This window comes from Vulpes vulpes, chromosome 13 (genome assembly GCF_048418805.1).
Source record: "Vulpes vulpes isolate BD-2025 chromosome 13, VulVul3, whole genome shotgun sequence".
NCBI classification, from domain to species: Eukaryota; Metazoa; Chordata; class Mammalia; order Carnivora; family Canidae; genus Vulpes; species Vulpes vulpes.
The window spans coordinates 136,619,251-136,644,011 of NC_132792.1; the positions used below are offsets into that span (position 1 = coordinate 136,619,251).

General features: G+C 43.5%; 1 protein-coding gene across 3 annotated transcripts in view; it reads right to left on the reverse strand.

Annotated features, from left to right (window-relative positions):
* Positions 1-24,190, reverse strand: part of TNR (tenascin R) — a 409,187-nt gene extending 384,997 nt beyond the window's left edge. For 2 of the 3 annotated variants that reach the window (XM_072733087.1, XM_072733088.1), the window contains exon 1: positions 23,497-23,959. The gene's annotated coding sequence lies outside the window, so the exon portion shown is untranslated. Of the gene's footprint in view, positions 1-23,496 lie in introns of all 3 variants that reach the window. The other variant, XM_072733086.1, reaches the window with a different exon arrangement.
* Positions 24,191-24,761: the final 571 nt, after the last annotated feature.

The following is a 24,761-nucleotide window of genomic DNA, read 5'->3' on the forward strand; positions in this document are numbered from 1 at the left end:
AGAGTTTGGGTTTCCATTTCCATCAACACCTTAGGATGCTGAACAAGAGGAATATTCCTGACCAAGGGCTTTTCTGAATTTTATTTTCAGGGACATTTATTTGCCCCTTCTCTTGATGCCTGCAGCCTACTCACTCACAAAGAAAGAGGTCACATGAGTCTGTAGCCATTGGTTACCTGTGGCCACCCAGGCCTTTCTATGGTGTCCCTTTTCTGTGCTCTCTCTTCCTTGTGTCTCTCTCCATTCTCCTACTGTCTTATATCCTTCCTTGTCTCTGGCTCCCACCCTACAGAAGCCTGGGTGAGGAAAAGCCCAAAATGAGAGCATATGGGGAAGACAGTAGCCCACCTGTCTAGAGCCTCCCATCCTCAGAAAGAGGTAGCAGCTCTGACCAGGCTGCAACCTAGTTCCTAGGCTGCAGATAGGGGCATATTGGGGATTGAGACATGATCTAAAAAGACCAAGCTACTGTTGCTTAGCAGAGGTCCTTAGGCTCCCTCTGCAGCACTTCCTACTAGGAGGTGCATATGACAGCAGATGCCACAGTCCTGGGGTGGCATGGGACAGCAGTTAGGGTCTTGACTGCAAAGTTCAGATTTGAGTTTCACAGCTGTCATTACCAGCTGCGAGAATGTGAGAATGTAGGCAGCTTACTTCACCTCCTTTAGTTTTTCCATCAAAACAAGGCAACCAATATGAGCATGCAATAAGTTAACACGTAGAAAGTGGTCAGAATAGTCCTGTGATACGTGAACCTTCAAAACACATGTTCATTAATGTTGCTGTTCTTCTTGCCTTGCCCTGGCTGCTCACCGGAATGACTACAGTCTTGCAGCCAAGCTGCCTGAGCCCCAGCATCTCACAGTAGAAGAGCTGATGTGATGCATGGTCCCAGAAGAGACTAATTTCTCCTACATTTCTCCACTCGTCATCCCTCTCCTCCCATTCTTTCCCATTATCAAAACCAGAGTTTAGACAAGAATCTGATTCTCCTTACTTGCCCTGTGGTGGATCCTGATGGAGTCAAGTGTGTTTTCCTTTTAAGCCTTCTCATCTCCACATGGTCATAGGGAAAAACCACTGCTGAAGAAGTCCTAGCCTTGACAAGAGGCAGGACCACCCTCACTGAACAGCACATTTCTGCCCATAAGGGGAATCAAATTAGTGTCCTTATAAGAGGAAAAGAGACCGGAGTTCTTTCTCTGTCTCCCCACCATGTGAGGATTCAGTAACCTCAGAGTCCTGAGGGAACTCAGTCCTGGGAATTGAATCAGCCAGTACTTTGATTTTGGACATCGAGCCTCCAAAGACTGTGAGACCTAAATTCCTATTGGTTAAGTCACCCCAGTCTATGGTATTTCACTATGGCAGTCTGAGCTGACTAATGCACTTCTCCATCCACGATTCACTCACCCTTCAACCTCCTCAGGGACACTAGTCCCAGCCGGGCACTATGCTCAGGGCTCAGACACTAACAAGCCATTCACAAATAAATAAAAGAAGTAGATGTATAAATAGATTGGTAGGATTACTATTTTAAAAGACATAATGTACTAAGTGGCCAAAGAGAGGTATTTTGTAATGGGAATAGGAAGTAATGGGTTTTAGTTTCAACAAAGCTTCCAGAGGCACTGGAGTTTGGGCATGAGCTGCCTCTCAGGACAAAGGCTTCCTGCCTGGTAGAGGAAGGGGGATCACATCTCAATCAGGGAGAGAGGAGATATCCCTGTTTTGCTCTCGTTGAAGGTTTCAGAAGACTACATTATAGTTCTGGTGCCAGTTTAAACGATATCACCAGCTCTTTGAGGGTCTTCCCTCAACATCCAGGTCAATTCCCACATATTCCACGGAGACTTCCAGAGATCATGTGCCACACCAATCAGGACTTGGCAATCAGTTCACTCAACCCTCTCATTCTACAAATTGAGGAAACAGATTCGGCTGGGGGACAGGACCTGGATTTTGAGTTATCATCTTGTCTGTAATTGTCTCCATTGTGCTTGCTTTGTACTTCACCACATGCTCATGAGGCTGACTCCTGCTCATTTCTCAGGGCTCAACCCAAATGTCTCCTCATCAGGGAGGTCTTTCCTGACCACCATTTCTAAAGCATCTCCCTCTCCCTCCCAACATCCTAGTTAGTCTCTAACACATTACCTTATTTCCCTGTTTTCATAGCACTTTAAGGTACCTAGAATAATCTTATTTGATTATCTGTTTATTACCCCTCTCCTTGAGTTAGAATGTAAGCTGTTTGAGAGCAGACAGGCACATGGGGAGTGCTTAGTAAATACATGTGGACACGCCGACTGTGTTCTGACTGGATAACCAAGACACACCCTGGCTGTGTTTGCCCCACCCAGGACTTTAAACCAGATGGATCTGCCCACATGCCACCTGGATGCCTCTCATTTGACTCTCACTTGAAGCAATTTGACTGTAGTTCTGTTCCTAAAGATACCTTGGCTTCTATTCCTTCTGCTCTTGCATTAACTGGCTCCAACATCCAGCTTCACCTTCCCTTCCAGGTCTCTTACAGCGGGCTGCCTCTTGCTTTAGCACCATTCTGAACCTCTCTTTTACACTGAGGAACAAGCCATGTCCTTCCTCCTTAGTTCCCCACCTTCCTCACACACACACAGCCAGAGGGCAGAGCAATGATTCCCAGAGGATATCAACCCCTCCACCTCCTTATCCTTCTCTGTCCCCACTCTCAGCTCCTGAAGCTCCCACGCCCCCACTCCACCTACCGGGCTGCCACTCCAATTGGATGGCCCCTTTCCCCTCTTTTGCAATCACAAGACAACAGTAAACTTGGCATCAGGATTTATTTTTAAACTCAATCATGAACACCCGGTTGCTACTCCAGCTGTAACTAGCTTCCAGAGGTAGGGTCACTTCTTTGGTTCACCCACCCCAGAACTGTAGAGCCACCCTACTCCCACCAAGTGTTCTCAGCTCACCTTTCCAAGGGACTGGCTGACCCCCTCCCCGCCCCTCAGTTACTCCTGGTTCCAGTCCTCGCACTAGGCTGCTCCTGCTGCCCCCCTCCAGGGTCTCTGCCTGGCTGTGGAGAGCTTCATTTTCTTGATGTGTGTTTCCTGGTCATTCCCTCCACCTCCCTCTCTTTACCTGGTTTGAATTGTGAATAATTCATGTGTTTCCATGATCCTGCCACGTTTTTTCTCCCTCATGAATAAAATTCCTGAGACACAGTTTATTTTCTCACCATCTTCTGGTCTGAGTTGCTGACAGAGACAGGGTTTATTCCTGTAGGTCATGAATGGAGGCCAATACTTATGCCTTGAGACAGTTATCATTTTTCCTGTTCTGCTCTTCCACGATGCTCGATCTTTCTAGTGTATTTTAAGAGTTGTATTTTTGTATAATATGACAGGGGTGGAGAGATAGATATATACTTGGATAGTTATATAAATAAGTAGATAGACAAATAGACGTAATTATTTCCCCCATACACCTTGCTCAATCACCTTTCTTATTTATTTCAAGTTTCTGGGAGGAAAGTGGCAGGTGCTTTTAACTGTGTTCCTCATATGCAGTGGATGCCCTACCCTGAATTGTAGCCCCCTTTCTGATAAGCTGTCCTTATAAAGACTCTTGTAATATCTCAGCTCTTATGTGGAGTCTACCAGAGGGTCATCCCCACTCACTTAGCCCCCAGATATCTATTGAGGGCTTACCATGCACCAGGGACCAGGCAAGACCCTAGGAATACGGTGTGAGCAAAATAAACACTACCTCTGATCTTTTGGAGCTTACCAGCTACTGGGAAACTGGATATTCATTAAGCCTATATGTGTATATGTGTGTGTGTATGCAAAATATGTATTATATATAATATACATCTATTTCTCAACTGATAAATTTGATATGCTTATATAAAATTTGATATTTTTATCTTTAATATTTTGATCACATTTGATAAAAATGATATTAGATATATAAAATTTTTATTTATTTATGATAGTCACAGAGAGAGAGAGAGAGAGAGGCAGAGACAGGCAGAGGGAGAAGCAGGCTCCTTGCACCGGGAGCCCGACGTGGGATTCGATCCCAGGTCTCCAGGATCGCGCCCTGGGCCAAAGGCAGGCGCCAAACCGCTGCGCCACCCAGGGATCCCGATATTAGATATATAAACTATACATATGCATATATATTTCTAAGCTGATAAATTCTAAACCTGCTAAAAATAAGGAAATTGTGACCATAATGTCAGGAAATCAGTTAAAGCAGTTATCTCTGGTAGAAGGAAGAGTTTATGATCAGGAGACACACAGGTTTAGTGATGTTCTATTTCTTGACCTGGAGGGTGGTTATAAGAAACTTGAATACTTATTATTGATTACATTTTATGTTTAGGTTTTGTGTACATTTCTATATTTATGTTACATTTTACAACTTAAAAACTTTACATGATAAAGAGAAACTTGCAAGTTTCCATGAAAGCATGTAACAGGGGTACCTGGCATGCTCTGGGGATCCAGAAATGGTTCCTGGGAGGAAGAAGCAACTGAATTGAGATTTACAAATGAAGATGGGTTAGGCCATCAAAAGAACTTGGCAATGGTTTTATTGCATGTCTCCCCTAGAATGCATGTTTCATGAGCTCAGAGGTCTTCATCACTGTTTGATATTCAGAACTGAAGACAGTTCCTGGACTATTGGTGTCTCTTACCTGAGCACTCTTCAATGTGTTTGTTTCTACATTCCAGATGTGTTATGGAGATAGAAGTGGAGTGATGGAAAAAAGCATCTGAGGTGCCAAGTACATAAAAAATGCAATGAGGACAAAAAGCTTTGAGTGTTCAGAAGCCACCCTGAGGAACCCAGCACTTTTGTCATAGAATGGCCAAGTAAATGAAGCAGAAAATGGGTTATTTAAATGATAGTAAATATGATGAAAGAAAACATATAAAGTTACTAGTGCTATTGGGTATTCTAAAACACCAATCTTCAAAGATTACCCAGGAATAAATGGCCAAACCAATGCCATCCAACTAATCTTTACCCAACCAGGATAATATGAGCTTTTAAAGCACAGGGGGAAATGTGAAACTGTAAAAAAAAGACTGGGTATTTTTAAAATATTATTATTTGCCCAAAATAATTTATATGATAACATAATACAATATCTTTCAAAGTAATGGCTGTTTCTCAGTGAAGTACAACTAAGCTGTGTGTGTGTGTGTATACATATATATATATATATATATACACACACACACACACCAGCAGAAACAAGGGCATTAAGAGGCCACATATCTACATTAGGCTGAAATGAATATCTTCTCTCCCAAACTACTCAAAAATAACTCTACAGAAAGGGACCAGGACATGATAAGGGACATGCTTAAGGAATGACAAGGAAACTCTAATGACAACTTGACCCTGTTGTCAACTAAACAGTCCTTGTGCAGTCAAAAAATTATGAATCTTCCTCCAGAGAGTCATATATTGCCCAGAAACATTATATCTATGATATTTTTATTAAAAATCCCAAATTTCAAAAAAAAAATAAAAAAAATAAAAGTCCCAAATTTCTCCATACTAACTTCCAAGGACTGCAATTTTTACAATAGTGTTTAGGGTTAGCCAGGTATACCTGCTTAAAATCACAACTAAGCCTGAACCAAATCCCAGATCTATGTGTCTACTGAGGTGAAGGTCTCTGCAACTCACAACGATGAAGAATTCAGAGGGCAGCAAAGACCCAGTATTTTCTAATGGGAAAAGCACTGTGTTGGCAATCTGGCTGGTCTTGGTTTCCAGATGTGTTTGCTATGACACTTCCCTACTCTGGCCTCAGTCTTCTTGTCTATAAAATGAGAAAATTGAATTAGATGCTTTCTAAATTTACTCTGAATTCTAGGAAACAGATATTGCAAAAGTCCTTAGGTGCTGAGATTGGCATTTTTGATTAACCAGTATGAGTGGCACAGAATAAATAGTAGAGAGAGATACAAAATGGAGCTCAAAAAGATAGGAAAGATTTCATTGACCAGGATAAAACATTTTAATTTTATTTTTTGTGTGAGAGAGATCATTGGAGGATTTTAAGACAAGAAGGAGAATCATCTGATTCAAATTTTCAACAAATCACTTTAGTTTTAGGTATAGATTGGATCTAGGGGAAGAGTAGAAACAGGAATAACAGCTGGAGTCTTTTGCAGTGGTCCAAAGAGCTGGGGCATTTGTAGTAAAGAAGGATTTGAAAAGTTCCTTAGAGATAGAGCCAATAGCACTTGCTAATGGATTGAATATGGAGTGGTGAGTGAGGACAGAGGAATGACTGATGACTTCTAGTTTTTTCATTTTAGCAACTAGCTAGGTGTCATACCTTTTACTGAGAATAGAGAAACTAAAAGAGGCAAGTTTAGGGCATCAATGAATCAAGAATTAATTCTTTTTGCACGTGTTAATTTGAGGATTTTATAAAATATCAAAGTAGAGATACCAGGTAGACTGTTGGGTTCTCTAACTGGGTTCCAGAAAAATGTCAGAGCTAAAGGCATGGATTTGTTTAGCCACTGGTGTACAAGTGGTATGTGGCCACCTGAGGTGAAAGTGAGGCTGGAGAAGAGAGGGGATCCCATGACTGAACTCTACAGCCCTCTAACTTTTGAATATTGAGTACAGAAAGAGAAACCAGCAAAGTAGTGCCCTTTGAAACAGAGGGAAAACCTAAGAGTGCATGTCACCAAAGCAAAGGAAGACAGTGCTTTAAGGAAAGGAGTAATATATCTACATTAGGCTGAAATGAATACAGTAAGTTTTGCTGTTGATGAGAGGTAAATAATAGAGTAGAAACTGGAAGGAGAGTAGAATCAGGAGGGGCTTTCATGTTTTTTAAGGTTGGAGATAATAGTACATTTACATGCTTCTGGAAAATGAAGTGGTGAGGGGGAAACTGAAGATTCAAGAAAGAAGTGGTGATAATTTCAGGAATGAAGTCCTTAGGAAGCATGAGGTGATGAGGTCCAGAACACAGAGGGGACTGACCTTTGCAAGGAGTAGGGGCATGGCACCCAGGAATAAGGAGGGAAGACCAAGAAGATAGCACAGTGATAGCAAAAGGTGTGGAGTCAGTGGCAGAAAAACGAGGGAGTTCCTGACTGTAAAAATATAAAAATATAAGTAAGCTCATCACTTGGAAGATATCTAAAAGGGAATAGGCAGTCTTTGGAGAAAGGATATATGAAATTGTCATTTTGGACAGTGGGAAAGTAAACATACTAGGGACAAGTCATGGAATTGCCAAACTGTTTTCAGTATCCACTTGAGATTTACAGTCATAATTGTAAAGCAAAAACAGTCTGCACAACTACTTTTCTCTGACATATAACCATGACCAGTAGGTAGGTTTAGCCAGTTTTACAGCTGACAAGGTGAGTACAGAGCAAGAAGTCTGGAGACGTTTTCATAAGAAATTAATTGCAAAAATGGAGGACAGAATCTAAGCCTGGCAACGTGAGGCAATGGATAGTGAAAAAAAGAGGCAGGGTCAGGGGGCTTGGAGAGGTCAATGCAATTCTGTAGTTGCTTCATTTGGAGCACTAGAGAAGAGAAGTATGAGCAGCCAGAGTCAAGAAGCTTGAGAGCAGGACTTTGGAGGAAAGTACAGGTAATGGCACTGTCAAGGGCAAGAATATGGTTGTGCAAGTGGGTCGGCCCTCTGATGCTGCCATTAAAGTTTGAGAGAACCATTCCCTGCTTTCCTGACCTATGTGTTATCTATCCTTACAAATGACCAGAAAGGTCATTTCCTAATAGGCATGATTTAAAGGATACTGCAGGAGCCTTATCGCCCAAAATATCCCTACAGAGGCATGTAACTGGCTTATGACATTCTGCTATTAAAGCTTCCTTAATTCCTTTCCTTCTGCTTTCCGTAAGTGCCACCACCTAACCTATTAATTCATTATCAATCATTTATGCATAGGTGTGATTTAGTAGCTCAGAGTCTTTCAAGTAAGACAGCAGCTGGCTGCAATCAGACTTTAATAGGCTGTAGGGCATGGCTTTTAAGAAATAATCTGGATAGGGACTCTGCAAAGGGAGAAGGGAAGATGGATATAAATATCTGTTTTGTACCTACTATGTGTTCAGCTCTGTTCCAAGAGTTTTGCCTATGTAATATTTGACATGCCATTGTTTCTTCCTATTTGTGCAATAGGAAGGCTTAGAGAGAAATCTCTGTCATTTGCCCAAGCCTCACAGCTAATGAATGATAAAGCCAGTGTCTGAAGTCAGGGCTGCAGAGCCCAGGAATGGTGTTTGGATGGAAGAGAGAGACATTAAAAGGAGAAATGCAAGGGCCAGGAGGCACATTTTGGCAATCCTCACAAACCTAGGCTCCCAGCCCCCTTCCTGAGGACCTTGAATTGTGTGTGGTTGTTTTTTTACTTTCCTTATGAGGTTGTCCCTTGATGAGTTTTCCCTCCCTTCTGGATTTTTTAAACAATAATTTAAATTTTTATTAGGTGCTCAGCCACAGTATAAATACCCCCATTTGAATTGCTGACACACAAATCAATAGGGAAGCACTTTCCCGGACTGGAGCCCTGGCATGGGAGCCTTCCAGCCGCATCCTCTTTCCAGAAGAGAAGGAGTTGAAGAAACAGAACAGACAATTTTCTTAAACAAGCCACAGTTAAAGGAAACAGAATAAGCATTCAAGGTTTCTGGTCCCAGGGCCTTTCTTTCTTTCATTCTCCATTCCTCATTCTCACTAAACAATCTCGCCTTTAACCTCTGCATTAGCAATCGGAGTGGTGTCATTTTTACAGGAAGAAGTAGAGAAAGCAGCATGGGTGGCTGAGAACCTAGCCACATGTTTTGAAAATGAGAGCAGAACAGCATCCCTCAATTCTAGCAGAGATGAGGGGTCTAGCAGTCCCACCCACCCACCTCCCAGTCCCCACCATCACTCTCTGGCTTAGAGAGCTTGTAGTAAAAGATACGGTTAATAAAAAAGAATACCTCAGTGGCAATTAAAATTTGGTTTGGCTGTGCCTTTAATTGTCTGATGAATAGGGCAATAAGTTTGCATCCTATAACATGGTGGCACCATGATCCAGTGACCCTGTGATCCCACCATATCCCATCTCTCAGTTACCCTCCAACATGCTCCTTCTATGACTCTCAGCCTTTTCATATGCGGTTCCTTCTCTGATTAATGGGGTTCCACAAGCAGTCCCTCCACCCCTACCTCCATACCCCAATGCAGCTGGTTTCTAGACATTAACACTTCATTAAGCTGTGTGGTAGTTACCTATCTCTGTGGCTTTGCCTTTGCCCTAACCCTCCTCAAAGACAGGGAGCCGTGTCTCTTTCAACTCCTGCCATTAATAAAATGCCTGATTCAGAGTAGGTCTTTGGTAATGGCTTGTTGAAACAGAGAATACTGGATGAAGACCCATTCATTCATTCATTTGACTAATTTACTAAACAGGCTAGGAATCCAACTGTGAATAAGACAAAGTTCTTATTCTCATAGAGTTTGCATTCTATTGGAAAGAGACCAACAGCAAGAAAAAAAAAATCAAATCTGATGTTGGCTGGTGATAAATGTGATAAATAGAAACAAAATGAGGGATCCCTGGGTGGCGCAGCGGTTTGGCGCCTGCCTTTGGCCCAGGGCGCGATCCTGGAGACCTGGGATCAAATCCCACGTCGGGCTCCCGGTGCGTGGAGCCTGCTTCTCCCTCTGCCTGTGTCTCTGCCTCTCTCTCTCTGTGACTATCATTAAAAAAAAAAAAAATAGAAACAAAATGGTAAAAAAGACAAGGAGAGCTATTTTGTTTATTTATTTTTTAACGTCTCCTTATTTCCTCCACCTCCCAGCCCTTGGTAACCACTTTGCTACTCCTTGTTTCTATGAGTTCAACTTTTTTTTTTAAAGATATCATAAATAAGTGATACCATGCACTATTCTTCTTTGTCTGGCTTATTTCACTTAGCATAATGCCCTTCAGGTTCATCCATGTTGTCACAAATGACAGGATTTTCTTCTTTTCTAAAGCTGAATAATATTCCTGTGAGGGGGGTGTGTGTATTTCACATCTTCTTTATCCTTTCATCTATCAACAGACACATAGGTTGTTTCTATACCTTGGGTATTGTGAATAATGCTGCTGTAAGCATGGGAGTGCAGATAATTCTTGGAGATAGTGATTTCATTTCCTTTGAATATATACCCAAAAGTGGAATAGCTGGATCATATGGTAATTCTATTTTTAATTCCTTGAGGGACCTCCATACTGTTTTCTATAGTGGCTGCCCCAGGTTACATTCCCACCAATAGTGCACAGGACTCCCTTTTCTCCACATCCTCACCAACACTTGCTACCTCTTATCTTTTTGATGATGGTCATTATAACAGGTGTGGGGTGATATCACCTTGTAGTTTCAATTTGCATTTCCATGATGATGAGTGATGTTGAGCATCTTTTCATGTGTCTGTTGACCACCTGTGTCTTCATTGGAAAAATGTCTGTTTAGGTCCTGTGCCTATTTTTAATTGGGTTTTTTCTCTTCTTCTTCTTCTTCTTGTTTTTTGGCTACTGAGTTGTAGGAGTTCCTTGCATATTTTGGATATCAACCCCCTATTATATATATGGTTTGCAATTATTTGATCTCATTCCATAAGTTGCCATTTCATTTTGTTGATGGTTTCCTTTGCTGTGCAAAGCTTCTAAGTTTTTTTATAGTCCCACTTGTTTATTTTTGCTTTTATTGCCTTCACTTTGGTGTCAAGGAGAGCTATTTTAGATAAGATTTTTAGGGCAGGCTTCTCTGTGGAGGTAACATTTGAGGCTACTTGCCTGGTAGACACAGGCTCTATGTTCTTTTGTTAGTAGTAGAACAAGGTGGGAGCTTGTCCCTGTATAGTGGCTGTGATGAGTGACTCAGGTTCCCAAGATGGCTGGCTGGCAGAGGCAGGAAAGCCAAGACTATCTCGCCTGCAGGAAACTTGGCTGTCATAACATTAAGCATTAATCTACTGAGGGAGCTATCTCAGAACACATTGTAGAAATGAAAAGACTTGAGAACCTGGTGCCAAAGCCTCTGAGGGATATCCCAAGCCCTATCTAGTTCTCATGAGATGTTGCAGAGCCCACGGGAAATGATTTTGTCTTCTGGGTATCTGGGCAGAGGATCTTCTTGATCTCTGTGATTTCAATTACCAGCCGAATCACAGCACAACAGAGAGGACTATAAAATTATTAAATCCAAAGCTTCAAGATTCGTGATCTCAATTCTGTCACTTACTATCTTGGACAAGCCACTCAAACTATAGTAATTTCCTCATGAATAAAATAGGAGTAATTAATAAGAGTCCTTTTGCTTACCTTCACAAATGGTTGACCAAATATATTAACATATAGTAATATATAATCATATTTTGAAAAATGTGAAGTACAATGACAACATAAATTATTGCTATTGGGGAAAAGTAATCAACATTTATTGAATACTAATAAAGTGCCAGCAGCCCTCTAGATGTTACCTTATTCAATTTTCACAAAATTCTGAAGAGGTGTTATCATCCTTATATTAAAGTCAAGGAATGAGAAGCTCTGAGAGATTGAGAGACTTCACCAAGGATGCAAAGGCTAGGCAGAGCCAGGATCTGAGCTCAGGCCCACTGTCTTCAGAACTGAAGCCCTCCTCTCCCTAACTCTGTGTCTTCCTGCCTGTGGATGGTCAGCCCATGCTTAGGGTAGACTCTCAGCCCTGAATCACCTCACTCAGAGCTGGGATGTGTGTTCCCCCTCAAATTCCTGGCTCAGCCTCCATGCAAGAACTAAACACCAGCCTCTAACCAGGCCTATATATGGGTGCCCAGGTCTCCTCTGTCCCCAGTGCTTCTGCTCCATGATGAACCTGCCTCTTGGCTCAGTCTACCACACTGTCTGGTACATTGTGGGGGTGGGGAAGCACTGCACAGCCCACCTGCTCCTTTGGCTCATGGTCTACCACCATCCCCATCTGTGACTGCAGAGCAGAGATATAGCTGGCCTACATCAAGCTGCTCTATGCCCCCAGCCACCACCACATACCTCCCCTGCAATCATTGGTGGTCCTGGTCGCAGCTGGTGGGCAATTTACATCCTCACAGCTGAACAAGAAACCTCAACAGGAACAAATTGGGCTTTGTTGCGTCTGCCTGCCATACTCCTCCCAGCTGGACCGATATTTGAGAATCCACTACAGGAGTTTCATCTTGTGCAATAGCAAAGCAGTGTTAAAAGAAGTAGCCCACAAGTGAATGGGTAGTTACAACTGTGGCCCAGATAATCCCCAAAGTGGATAAACCACAAAGTGAATGAGGCTTTTGTGGATAGATGAGAATTGACACCACCTTCGCCACCTTGTGAGATTGGATGAAGGAAAATGCATTTAAGAAAACTCTCTTGCCTTGAAGCTGGATTCTTTTCTCATCCTGAAGGAGTTAGATGAGGCTTTGTTGAAAAAACAGAATGACTCCCCAAAGGAGGGGGAGTGGGAGAAGTGACAACACTGAGCCCCCGAGAGAAATAGTGACTGCTTTGGTCTTATTTTTAAACCAACTTTTGTGGTTCAAACAAAGCTGGTGAGGACTAGGACTCTCCAGCTTTTTGTATCTCTCTCTCTCCCTGGCAATGGGGAACATGGGCAGTTTCTGAGTGATGCTCAGAATTAAGTGCACAGAGTTCTTGGGTTCCAATCCTGGCTCTACCATTTATTGTACATCTTCAGACAAATTAAGTGATCTCTTTGCACTTTACTCTTTCCATCTGTAAAATGGGGATAATGATCGTCCCACACTCAAAAGGTGACTATACAGATCTATTAAGTTTCTGTGTGGGGAGTACTAAGATCATTGCCCGGCAATAGTTTTAATCGTGTGGGTGTTAGCAATTACTATACCACTGAAAAATAGGCATGGAGATATTTTTGGATCCAGCTGGTGATTTATGAACCCAGGAGATCCCGAACATCCTAGAAGCGGATCTTGGGTAACCACTCCCCACAATTCCTACCTTGTCACTGGCAGGGTCTGCTCAGGCTAGCTGCTGAGTTTAACTCTGGGGTGAGGCACAAATCTTCAGAAATGAAAAGGCTCTTTCCCTTCCTAACAGCCTTTTGCCATGGGCAAATAATCCCTTTCATCACATTTGACTTTAAGAACTTGGAAAGGCCAAACATTTCAAGGAGCAGGAGTAGGGTCTTCTTCCAGGTTCCCCACTGTGGCAGAGCTGGGGATGTCAGGTGGGATTCCTGACCTGTCAGATGTGGTCTCCAAGGGCCCACAGCTAAACGGCGGGGCGGGGGGGCTCCATAGTGTTCACTATCTCCTGAGCTACGGCCACAAAGAAGAGGTACTCCAGGGGGCTGAGAGAGGAGCCCTATGGGGTCAGAGGGATATTGCTTCCAAGGAAGCCACCTCAGTCCTTTTCTGGTGACTTTATTTTTTTCCCCCTCCCAGTCTCCAAGGATGGCTGCCCGAGTCTTTCATTCTCACTAAATTAAGCTGATAAAATACAAATGAAAAAGGGGCGGGGGTGGGGAGGAGCGTATGGCACACTCTTACTCTGCATTTTAATAACTTTTGCACTGTGCCTCAGACCATTTTTAATAAGAGATTGACAGATAGTGGTCTCCTTCCCACCCCCACTTGGCACATATCAGGGTCCAGATCAACAGCACCCTTTCATCTCCTCCAGAACATTCCACTCGGTCCCTCTCTTGGAGGGAGACTGGCCCAGGAATGAGACCCACGCCATTGGAATGATTTTGCTGATCTCTTGAGGTTAGTTAAGTCTGGAAATGCACCCCGGAACCAAAGATACTCCCCAGGGAACTGTACTCCCAGGTAAGCAGCATTCTTGCCTCTGAGCTTTCTGGGGAGCCAGTTATAGAATAAAGACAGGTCGCACTTACAGGGACAATGGTATTTAGTCAGTTAACCTTTCCCCAGGGTGCCTGGGCACTCTGGCCCAGAAGCCTATGTAAGATTGAGAAGAGCTGGCAGCAAGATGAAAAGAGGGTAGGGTACAAGTCACTGCCCACCTTCCCAATGTACTTGGCCCTGCAGCCAGGCTCAGGCCCCTGATGTCTCCCCCATCCCTGGGGAGAATAGATATCAAAGTAGCCAAGTAACCTGACCTTTACCCTCCAAATGTACCTTTTCTGCTATAGACACTTCCATCAAGAGAGAGCTATATGGACTGAAGACCCTCTGTGAACCTTGATGTACAAAATGACATCTCATTTAATCCACACAGGGATTCTAAGAGGAACTGTTTACCCCATTTCATGGGCCAGGCCAGTAAGGCTCAGAGAAGTCAAGCGACTTCCCCAAGACCACATAGCCAGTAAGTGGCAAGGCCAGGATTCAAATGCTGGTTTGTCAGGATGTCGCTGAACATTTCTGCCAGCCCTGAGTGGGCAGTGATGGGATACAAGGCAGGTGGGGGGGTAAGGGGGGGCACGCCAGGCAGGGGGGCAGGTCTGCACAGGCTTTGCAGTCTCATTGCCATATCCCACCTGGAGCTCCGAGGAGCAAAAATCTGGCAGCTTCCGAGGTGGATGAAAAGCCAACCTTCCTCAAATTGTTTTATTTAAAAGCCAGACTCCTGACTGTTTGAAGCCGCTTGATTTTGGCAGTGCTTTTTCCTTTTTCTCTTTTTTCTCTCTGCTTTTAAACAGCCCTCAGAGATAAGGGGAACGTGCAGTTGCTGGGGGCTGCGCTTGCAGGTGTGTAGAAGACCCGTTGCTCCCACCTCGCGGCTGGGCCTGCAGCCGGGCCGCGTGGACACCAGTAGGTACGTGCACACCTGTGCTCTCAGTGGGGGAAAGGTGGCAAGCCCTGAGCCCCTCTGCACCTGAAGTATAGATACAGATGAAGTCTTTTGCTTTTATAGTGAGTTTCACCAGCATTAAACTTCATTTATATCTCTATAAATATAGACGGCTTTGAACGGGAGGCTTTATGGCTGGGTTTATAAGTTCTAGCTCCCTGTGGCACAGACTTGGGTCACCGTGAGGAGACAGCCCCTTTATAGACAGCGTGGCCTCTGCCCTTTCCAACATGACCATTTGCAGGGCTCTCATCTGGTATTCCTGCCCTCGCCCCTTCTGCTGGCAGGGGGGCCTCCCCGGCCCTGGCCCTGCCCTCTCCCTATCTCCTCTTTACCCTCCCCCTACACTCACAGCTGACCAGGTGGAGGGGCATGGTGCTGTGAGCCGATTTCCTCTCCGCATCTGTCCCTTGGTCAAGGGCCCCACTGCCGACCTGGGGATAGGCTGGAAAGGCTGGCAAAACCTGGTTTATTAAGGTATCTGTTTTACAGAAATCCATTTAGATAAACAGACCATCCTCACAGATGCCGGCGCACGGTGGCTACGGGGTTTACAATACTTCACGAGGCAGGCAGCAGCTTCTCTCCTGATGCACTTGCGGAGATAAATTCAAGGTAATCTATATAAACTCAAGCCTTTGAAATTGCATACCGTCAAAAAATTCAAACAATTACTCTAGCCCAGCCAGGAGGTGGCTGTTAGATGTTCTTCTTATGGAAAACAGAATTATAAGGGAAGGGAAAATGTTTCATAAATAAAACTCAGAATGGCAGAAGAAGCTGGAGGGAGGGAAAGGCAAGAGAAAAGGAATCCAAAGGTTCACCATCCCCAGCTGAGTGCAGAATGGGGCTCAAACATCCAGTGTCTCCTTAAGGCTCGAATTCATTTTAGTCCAGGACAATTTCCAGGTAATTTAATTGGCAAAAGGCATCTTTCAGATATTTTTAAATCTCAGCCTGCCAAGTTCTTGGTGCTGAAGGAGGAGGAGAAAAAAAATGGCCAACACACTCTCTTAAGGTCAAGGTGTTGTAAAACAAGGGCCAACCGCAACCATTAGCTCTTGAGGAGAATGTAAAATCCAGGTCAGCCCAGATAATTGTTAGCTTGTTAAAACACAAGTACCCCAGGCAGCACCCAAGCCCTAGGACCCAGGAATTTGCAAGTGGCTCAATCATTCATGCTTCGGGCCAGGCGCTGTCCTAGGTACTGTATTTCTGGCCCATTTAATTTTCATAAGTCCTTAAAGAAGATCCGATGAGTTCTGTAGGCTTTTGGGGGGTGGGAGGATAGTATAGTAGAGGTGGTGCTGATTAGGAACCTCAGATTAAGACAGGTTAAGTAATGGCCCAAAGGCACAAGGTCAGACATGGTAGAGCAAGAATTTGAAGCCAAGTTTCCTGGTCATAATGTCCCAGGTCTTTCTATTTGTAGCACATGTATGGCCCCGAGGAGAATATGGCTAAAACAGAAGCTGCAGAAAACAGTGAAAAGAATTGGGCTCTGTTTCAAAAAGATTGTGTTTAAAACCAGTCCTGCCACCATCTAGCTGTGTGTCCTCAGGCAAGCTATTCAACCTCTCTGAATTTAGATTTCTTGCCCTCATGTCTGTGTTCTGTATTCTATTTGAAGTCAAGTTATGCAATGATCAGGTTCTCCCTTTCTCATTTGGCTAGAGGAGGTTTTCCTTGCCCCTGTTCTTCAGGATTAAATAAGAGAAGGTACATACAGCACCTAACACAGAGCCCTTCACATGACAACCTCCTTTAAATGAGAACTATTTTTTTCCCATTTCTGTGAGAATCAAATAAGATACTATATTGTACAGCTGGTAGAGTGCCTGGCCTATTGTGAACATTCCATAAATAGTTTATTATTATTATTATTATTATTACTATTATTATTACTGAACTAGAGAAACAAATGTGGGAACTCTGATACACAGGTTGAGCAGAACCAACAGTAAATGAGCAAGATTTTATTGAGCTTTGCTGTATGCCAGGCCCTGTGCTGGGCTCTTTCAGCCATAATAGAATCAGTAATCTAGGTGGAGAGGCACCTAGATTTTTACATATAAAGATTAGCAACAGAGAGAGAAGCATATGGGAATAGCCCTATTCTTAACTCATTAAAACTACACTATATTAAAAAAGAAGGGGGGGTTAGCAATAATGCAGGATGTAAACTCCCTCTGAAGATGCTTAAGAGAAATCACAATGAAGCCATCATTTGTTGCCACAAAGGAATGATAAAGACAACATAAGAAAGTGGTTAAGGCATAGATTTTGAACCAGATCTATCACTACCCAGCTGTAAAAAGTTGAACAAGTCACCATGCCTCAGTTTTCTCATCTGTAAATTGGGGATAACAGTGTATGTCGCTGTGTTTTAACCACTAAATGATATAAAGTGTTTAAAGTGTTTATGGTTAGCAATAATAGCAAATATTTATTAAGGGTCTTCTCTGTGTCATGCATTTGGTGGAAACTCATAGAAAAAACTCACTCAATGTTGGCTGGTGTTATCATTAAGCAATAGAAAGATCCAAGTTGCCAGGGACCTAAGGTATGAATTTTTAGGTGAACTAAAATCAAAAACCAAATTCCATCCCAGAGACATTACTAAGCTGTTATCAAACATTAACTAATCTGGATTGATACTGTCCTGGGATCAGTGTTCTAGGCTTTTCCTCTTTTGTCTCTTTTACACCATATAATATGATAAAGACACACCCAGATTTTAAAAACCATGACTTCCTTATGAATCCTGGCAATAACCTTTTATTGAATCACCTACAGCTACAGCACAAGATGTTATTATAAGAGCCAAGTGGGGGTGAGCTTGAAAGTGCCCTGTTCTAAGGACAGAGGTCCCTTAGGAGATCAGAGCTAAGATCCTTAGGAAATTGTAATGAGTCTATTGGCTTATTTGTCCCTGACCCCAGAACTCCTTCTCCCAACATATAGTCTCACCATTATAATGCATAAGCTGGGAAGGAACCAGAAATGTGCCCATAAAAGTGAGGGCTATGTTTCCCCCTATCTCCCAATATCTCTCTGGGATAAGACTGGGGCCCTTTAGCTGGTGAAGAGAGAGTTTAGGATCCCAGTCTGCTTGAACTGCATCTGTTGTACACTTAACAGTGAGGGCCAGAGTGCAGAAATCAGTCCCAGCTGAAAAGGGCTGGGGGAAGGGGTGCTGTGCACCAACCCTCTATTTATCCTCTTTGATTTTCCTCTAGGAAACCACCTGTGTAGTCCTCAGAGGGAAAGGGAAGAATTTCAACCCCAGTGGGAGCTATGACCAGATAGTCTCCCTTCCCACTTGGTTGGAGAGTAAAACAGAAGCAATTGACTGTAATTTAAAAAGAAGAAGAGGAAGCAACCCAACTGTCCATCAATGACTGAATGGATAAACAAAATGTGATACTACATACACAAAATGGAATGTTATTCAGCCTTAAAAAGGAATGAAGTTCTGACACATGCTACAACATAAATGGATGTTGAAGACATCGTGCTAAGTGTTATAATCCAGTTACATAAGGACAAATACAGTATAATTCTATTTATAGGAGGTATCATGTCCGATTCATGCAGACAGAAAGTAAAGTGGTGGTTGCCAGGGCCTGGGGGTACGAGGGGCATGATGGAGAGTTATTGTGGAGACCCATTGTTCAATGGGTATAGTGTTTCAGTTTAGGAAGATGGAAACATTCTGGAGATGGATGGTGGTGATGGTTGTACAACGACGTAAATGTACTTAATGCCTCTAAAGTGTACACTCAAAAATGACTAAAATGGTAAGTTTTATGTCATGTATACTTTATCACAAGGAAACAAAAAAGGGAAAGAAGAGGGTAAGGCTGTTTAAACTCCTTTTGCCAACTGACATACTGGTTACTTCCTATGTTCTAAATAGATCAATACAGGTCTAGTCCAAAGTCATATTTCAAGGTAAAGATGTAGTGATTCGTACACACTGTTGGAAATAGCTTTTAAAAACCTATTCCAATTTCCCCTTCCCACTGAACTTGTTCTTAAGATGAAACTCCATTTAGGTGGGGAATCTCATCTGATCTTTTTTTAACATGGCCTTTAGTTAATAAGGCAAAGGTATGTCTCTACACTTCTCCCAAATCATCTACTGGAATTAGCTTTGTGGAAATCATTCAAATTTTGAATTTCTGCACAACTTCCACCTAGACATTAATAAATCTTCACTGTGATTGTCTTCTAACTTTCCATGGCCAGTGGCTTAGCAACCTACACTCCACTCTGTGGGAATCCTGGCTGGGAGAGCCGATCAGGAAGGAGACTTCCCATAAATGAGCTGGCTGGATGCATTCTCTGAGGTAGGCAATCCCACAAACAAGCAGAATTGGGAAGAAGGTGTTCAACAGAGTCCCTGAGGGAAGGAAAGCAAAGTACATGTTTGCCCACTAAACATGTTAACAGCTCTATGACCTACTTAGACAAATTTTGAGGCCTGTTAAAGTCCTAACTTACTGCCAGAAACCCTAATCTGTTAGTTGAAGACCTCATACTCATATTGTGCTAATGCCCCATCTATATTCAACATTCCCTGAACATAGAGTATCTACAGACACAGAGTCAGAGAAAACTGGACAGGCAGGGTGACAGGACTAATTATGTAGGAGGTATGTGTGTTTGTGTGTGTGCATGCGTGTGCATCCCTGTGCGTGTATTTTTTTCCCACCAAAGTCATCAAAATCTCTGATAATCTATTGCTCCTTCATAGTAAAACTAGAAGAGACTCTTTACCCTGACCTTCAATCAGGGATGAGAGGGGCACCTTGCTGTCTCAGTGGGTTAAACATTGCCATCAGCACAGGTCCTGATCCCAAGGTCCTGGGATCAAGCCCTGAGTCAGGCTCCTTGCTCAGCAGGGAGTCTGCTTCTCCCTCTGCCCCTCCCTCTGCTTATGCTGTTCATGTTTGCTCATGCTTGCAAATGGGCACACACACTCTCTCTGAAATAAATAAATAAAATCTTTAAAAAAAAAAAAAAAAACCTTCTAAGGAAAAGAACAACCAACCAGGGATGGGAGTGGAATGGATATCCTGAATGAAGCTATAAGGATATCATGGTACATGAGTCACCCCAGAGTCTTCTGGTCCTAAAACTATTCTTGAATAAGGAGGAACAGCAACCTCCTCAACCAAGACCTTTGTGGATGGAGCTAAATTTCATGGCATAAGCACAATCACAGTGACCTTTCCTTTCCCTTTCCCTAGTAAGTTTACACAGGTACTCTTTCCTCACCTCACCCTCCTTGAGCCCAGATGGGCTCCACTCATCAGGTGACCAGCCACCTGAATGCTCAATTCCAAGTTTTTAATAAAAATTTCAACATCATCTCCATGTACTGTACCATCTCCATGCACTGTACCATCAAATAACAGGTCAGCTCAGAGGTAGAAACCTGCAAGGGTTCCCGTGGTTCCTATTTGGATTTGGTTGTGGCTTGCACACACCCACACACACTTACACACTTGAAATGACCACTTGACTTTCTAACTCCATGACCATAAATTTGGATGAGGAATGCACCTTTCTCCCACTCTCTCAGCCACCCAGTAACAATAGCCTCAGACCTCTTAAATGTTCTCTTAAAACTCTACTGTAGTCCACATGACCATCTATTAAACAACACATTAAGCAATGTATATTTCCACTACAAAAAGTAGCAGTGAAAGCCATGGTGAAAGAAGTCAGAATGTGATGGTGTTGGGGGAGGGAAAGAGAGGAGAAAGAAGAACAAGGGAAATCTTATATATTGTGTTTGGTTTAGTGGCTAAATAGGTGTATGCAGTTGTCAAAACTTACTAATATCAATACTTAAGATCAGTACATTTTATTATATGCAAGCTATACCTGAATTTTTAAAAATGTAATAGTGACACTCTCCAGGTAAAAGATGGCAACCCACAGTTGTGGAGAATAGGGCAGGATGCCAACCTTTTCTTTTTCTCTACCTTTCTTGACATCTCTCATCTCCCCCAGATCTGAAAGGCAACCCAGCAGAGTCTCCTCTGCTCCATGAGGGGGGATAGATATGAGAATACAGTGGCTTTCTCTCCAAAATGCTGGCCAGATGTGAAGACTAGAGCCACCAGGGGAGCAGAGATTCTTGGATGTGGGTGGGCTTGCATCCAGCCTCCCACTCCTCTCCTGGGGTTTCTATAGGTGCTCAGAACTCAGCCCTCCCCTAGTCATCCTCCCCACATTCTGAGCCACAGAAGACTCATGCTACTCCCAGAGAAGGCTCAGAAGAGAGAAAAGTCATCAAATACCTAAAACCAAAATATCCATGGCAATGTGTCCTCAAAGGATGCCTTTAACTAGGACAAAGTGAATGTGGCAATCAAGTGCATGACCTCAGTCCAGCCTAGAGGCCACCAGCTGGGTGTTCTCTTTTTACAGTAAGTCCAGAGAGCTCTTCACCTGGCTCCTAATATCTTCTTTGTTGAGGACTGAAGGCCAGAAATACCTTGAGATTCTCTTGATTCTCATTCTTCACCAGGGAGAAGCCACTGCTCTACACTGAGTTCACTAAAAGGTCTTGGTTGCAAATCTGTCCACTGGGGAGCAATACATCTCTGCTCTCCCTCACATGAGCATCTCTGCATTTCACAGGTGATGAAATATTAGAAGACCAGAAGTTCTATTTCCGTTTTTGCTACCCTCTAGCCTAGCACTTTAAATGCCTATGTCTCCCCATTTATTAAATGGGCCCAGTAATGACATGGAGCACTTCTTTCAGAGAGAATTTAAGGGCATTAATGAGATAATGACCACTAAGTATGGTGACTTCAGTAACAAATGGTGGCTTTGGATAGGGTCCACTGCAAGGGCATGAATTTCTTTTAAACCTTCAGGGATATGTCATGCAGAAATCTATCCACTTTCTTTTTCAAACTGGAAATTTTCAAGGATGAGAGGAGTTGGGAGAGTTGAAATATCAATGAGTCAATGTTGGTTTCTGATGCTTTGCTTTGTCTATTTCAATCTTTTTTCCCTACCATTAAAACATGTGATTTCACTATTTTGCTCACTGCATTCCACTTTCTGCCATTCTAGGGAGATGCTGGGATTTCTGGATTCAATGGCAAACATAGTCGGAAAAAACTCAACTGCAGTGTCATTTCACTCAGAACTATGTGTCTCACCCAGAAGACTCCCCAACCAGAGGCAGAGAGTATTTTTTTCAGCTTGGAGGAGGGGCCCAGAATGCTGAATTAAAAGCAAAACACAGAAACACCACCTTAGGGTTCACTGGGGGTTGGAAGGAGTGAAACCACCTATTCTGACTCTTTAAGAAAGTGACCAGAAGTTTAAATGATTAGGGGCCAATTCAAAACAAAGTTTACTCTTACCAGAAGCCACATCTCTTTAAAATTCCCCTTGGGATGCTGGCTTCATGGAAACATGGATGATTGAAGGAAGTCCCCAACACCACTTGTTGAATGACCCCACCCAAACAGTTGTGGGTGAGACAGAAGGGTGGGGGTGGGGGGTGCAGACAGATAGTGTCACCAAGGCAAAACCAAAGCAGATGCAGGGAATTGATTTAATATATTTCTGAGGGGCATGAAGCAGAAGAGACAGAGCAGCACCTTTCCAAAAAAAAAAAAAAAAAAAGTAGCAATGAAGTTAAAGCAATGATGAGCCCATCTGTGGCATCTAAGTACTGGAGGACATAGCACTACCTCAAGCCTTTTTGAGTCAGGACTGGTCTAGGTTCTCTTCTGCTTCCCCAGATGTAAGGAGACAAGCCTTTCTCCTGAGCTGTCTTTCACAGGCAGAAAAAAAAGGACAGAACAGATTTTGTCCTCTTTCCAACCACACATAGTCAAAGATTAAAAAAAAAAAAAAAAAGTCCTGCCTCCTTGTAAATGTAGTATAATCCACATTGACCACCTCTCTAAAGCTCAAGACACTGACACTTTCCTACCACCATTGAAGTCAGGGGGATCTCAGCCCCCAAAACTACCCCAACCTGATGCTCACCTGTTGTACCTGCCCACTTACCACAGATTTACACCAGGAGAGAAAGTGAAAGGTCAGATTGGGCTCTCTTCACAACAAGAACCCAGAGATCCTAGGGAAATTGACATTTAAAAAGCCACCTCTTCCAAGCTCTCACAGAGGAGCATAACTTTTAACTCTACCCCCACTCCCAACCCCCTCAGGCTTCATTTGCAACACTTTCCCTCCGTGGTTTGTCCGGAAAGAGTTAAAGAAGGTGCATGGCTAATTCCCCCAAACCCTCCCTCTTATCTACATAGAAAAAGAACAGCCCTACACAGAGACACACAGGAACCCATTGGCAATTTAACTCAGACCTCACCTATCTTATGCAACAGCACACAGAGACACACACACACACACACCCGAAGGCCAGAGTCCACATCCCCCTTTAATTTGTTAGAAACCTACGCAGAACCCGGCTCCACTGGCAGCTGTAAGATAGATGTAACCTTAGTGCCAAGCGCCTTGCAGGAACACACACAGACACACAGGAACCAAAAATGCATCTCATAGCTCTCCGTGGTGCTGAAATCACGCTAGCAGGGAAATCGAAGGAGAGCAAGTGCGCTGGACTTACCCGGCTGAGGGTGGGCGGCAGGGGAGCGAGAGGAGCTTCCTGCGAAGAGAATTCTTGGCTGTGCGGCTGGAACCGGCTGATGCGCTCACCTAGAGAACCCACCTCTCTCCCTTTTCTTCCCTTCCTCCTTTTCTGGGAGGAAGAGAGGAGGCTCCACGAAAGAAATGAAACCCAAGCTCACAGGGCTAGAGTGGAAGGAGAAAGAGGAGGCAACAAAAATAAGATTAAAAAGTCAGGTGGCTTTACTCCACTGGTGGTAATTCCTTGGGTCAGGGGGGACCCCTCTTTTCTCGTTTTCTGTGTCTGTGCCTTTCTCCGTCTCTGCGTGTTGAGCCAACAGCCTTAGCACAGTAGGTTCCTGCCTCTGACGTGAGAGACAAGGAAGCCTGGGACTGCTTTGCTGTCTCTCTCTCACGCGCTCTCTCTTTTCCCCTCTTGCTGAAATTTCAGCAGCATGATATTTTTTTTTTTAAGCCTTCGTTTTTTCCATCCCCCTACAAGCAGCCCCCTAGTGGACAGAAAAGAAAAGTATCCTGAGTCCTCTTGAACAGTGCAGATTCAGACACAGGAGCAATCTTCGTACTCACAAACTCTTGGGGACTGCTTTTGCACAGATAGGGTCCTACATAGCCAGTCTTCTTTCTGGCCAACCCAGATAGGAAGAGAGGGGGAAGCAAAGGGAGAGGGAGAAGTCAGGAGCTTTTGCAGATTCTTTGCCCACAATTGCAGAAGTGAAGGGTGGAATGAGGGTGGGGGAAGTGGTTGGGGAGAGAATGTTTTTTGAAACATGAGTTGTGGGGGGGTCTCAAGTGCTTTAAGGTCATGACTCAGCATGACACCCTTTGAATAGTCAGAGTCTGCAGCCAGATGAGCTATGCCTATACTTAGGATCACCCAGAATTGGAGTGCTTAAACAGGCAGTGAATAGAAGGAACCAAGGATAAAATATCTAGCCACCACCTCATTTGATGCCCTAATATGGCTTTTCTGAAAGCTGGTAAGAAAAATATATTGGAAGCCACAGCCTGAGATCATCACAGAGATGGAGAAAGAAGCAACCTCTTTGAGCATCCATGCAGAACTGTGGCAAAGAAGAGCCATCAAGGGGTCACTTCTCACAGCTCCTAAGGGATGTCTTACACTTTTTTAAAAATGTATAGTCTCACAATCTCCTGGAAAGAGTCCTAGTACTTACATCTACAAAGTTGAGTTCTAGTTTCAGACCGCCACTTGCTTACTGGACATTTTGCTTCTTTATGGCTCAA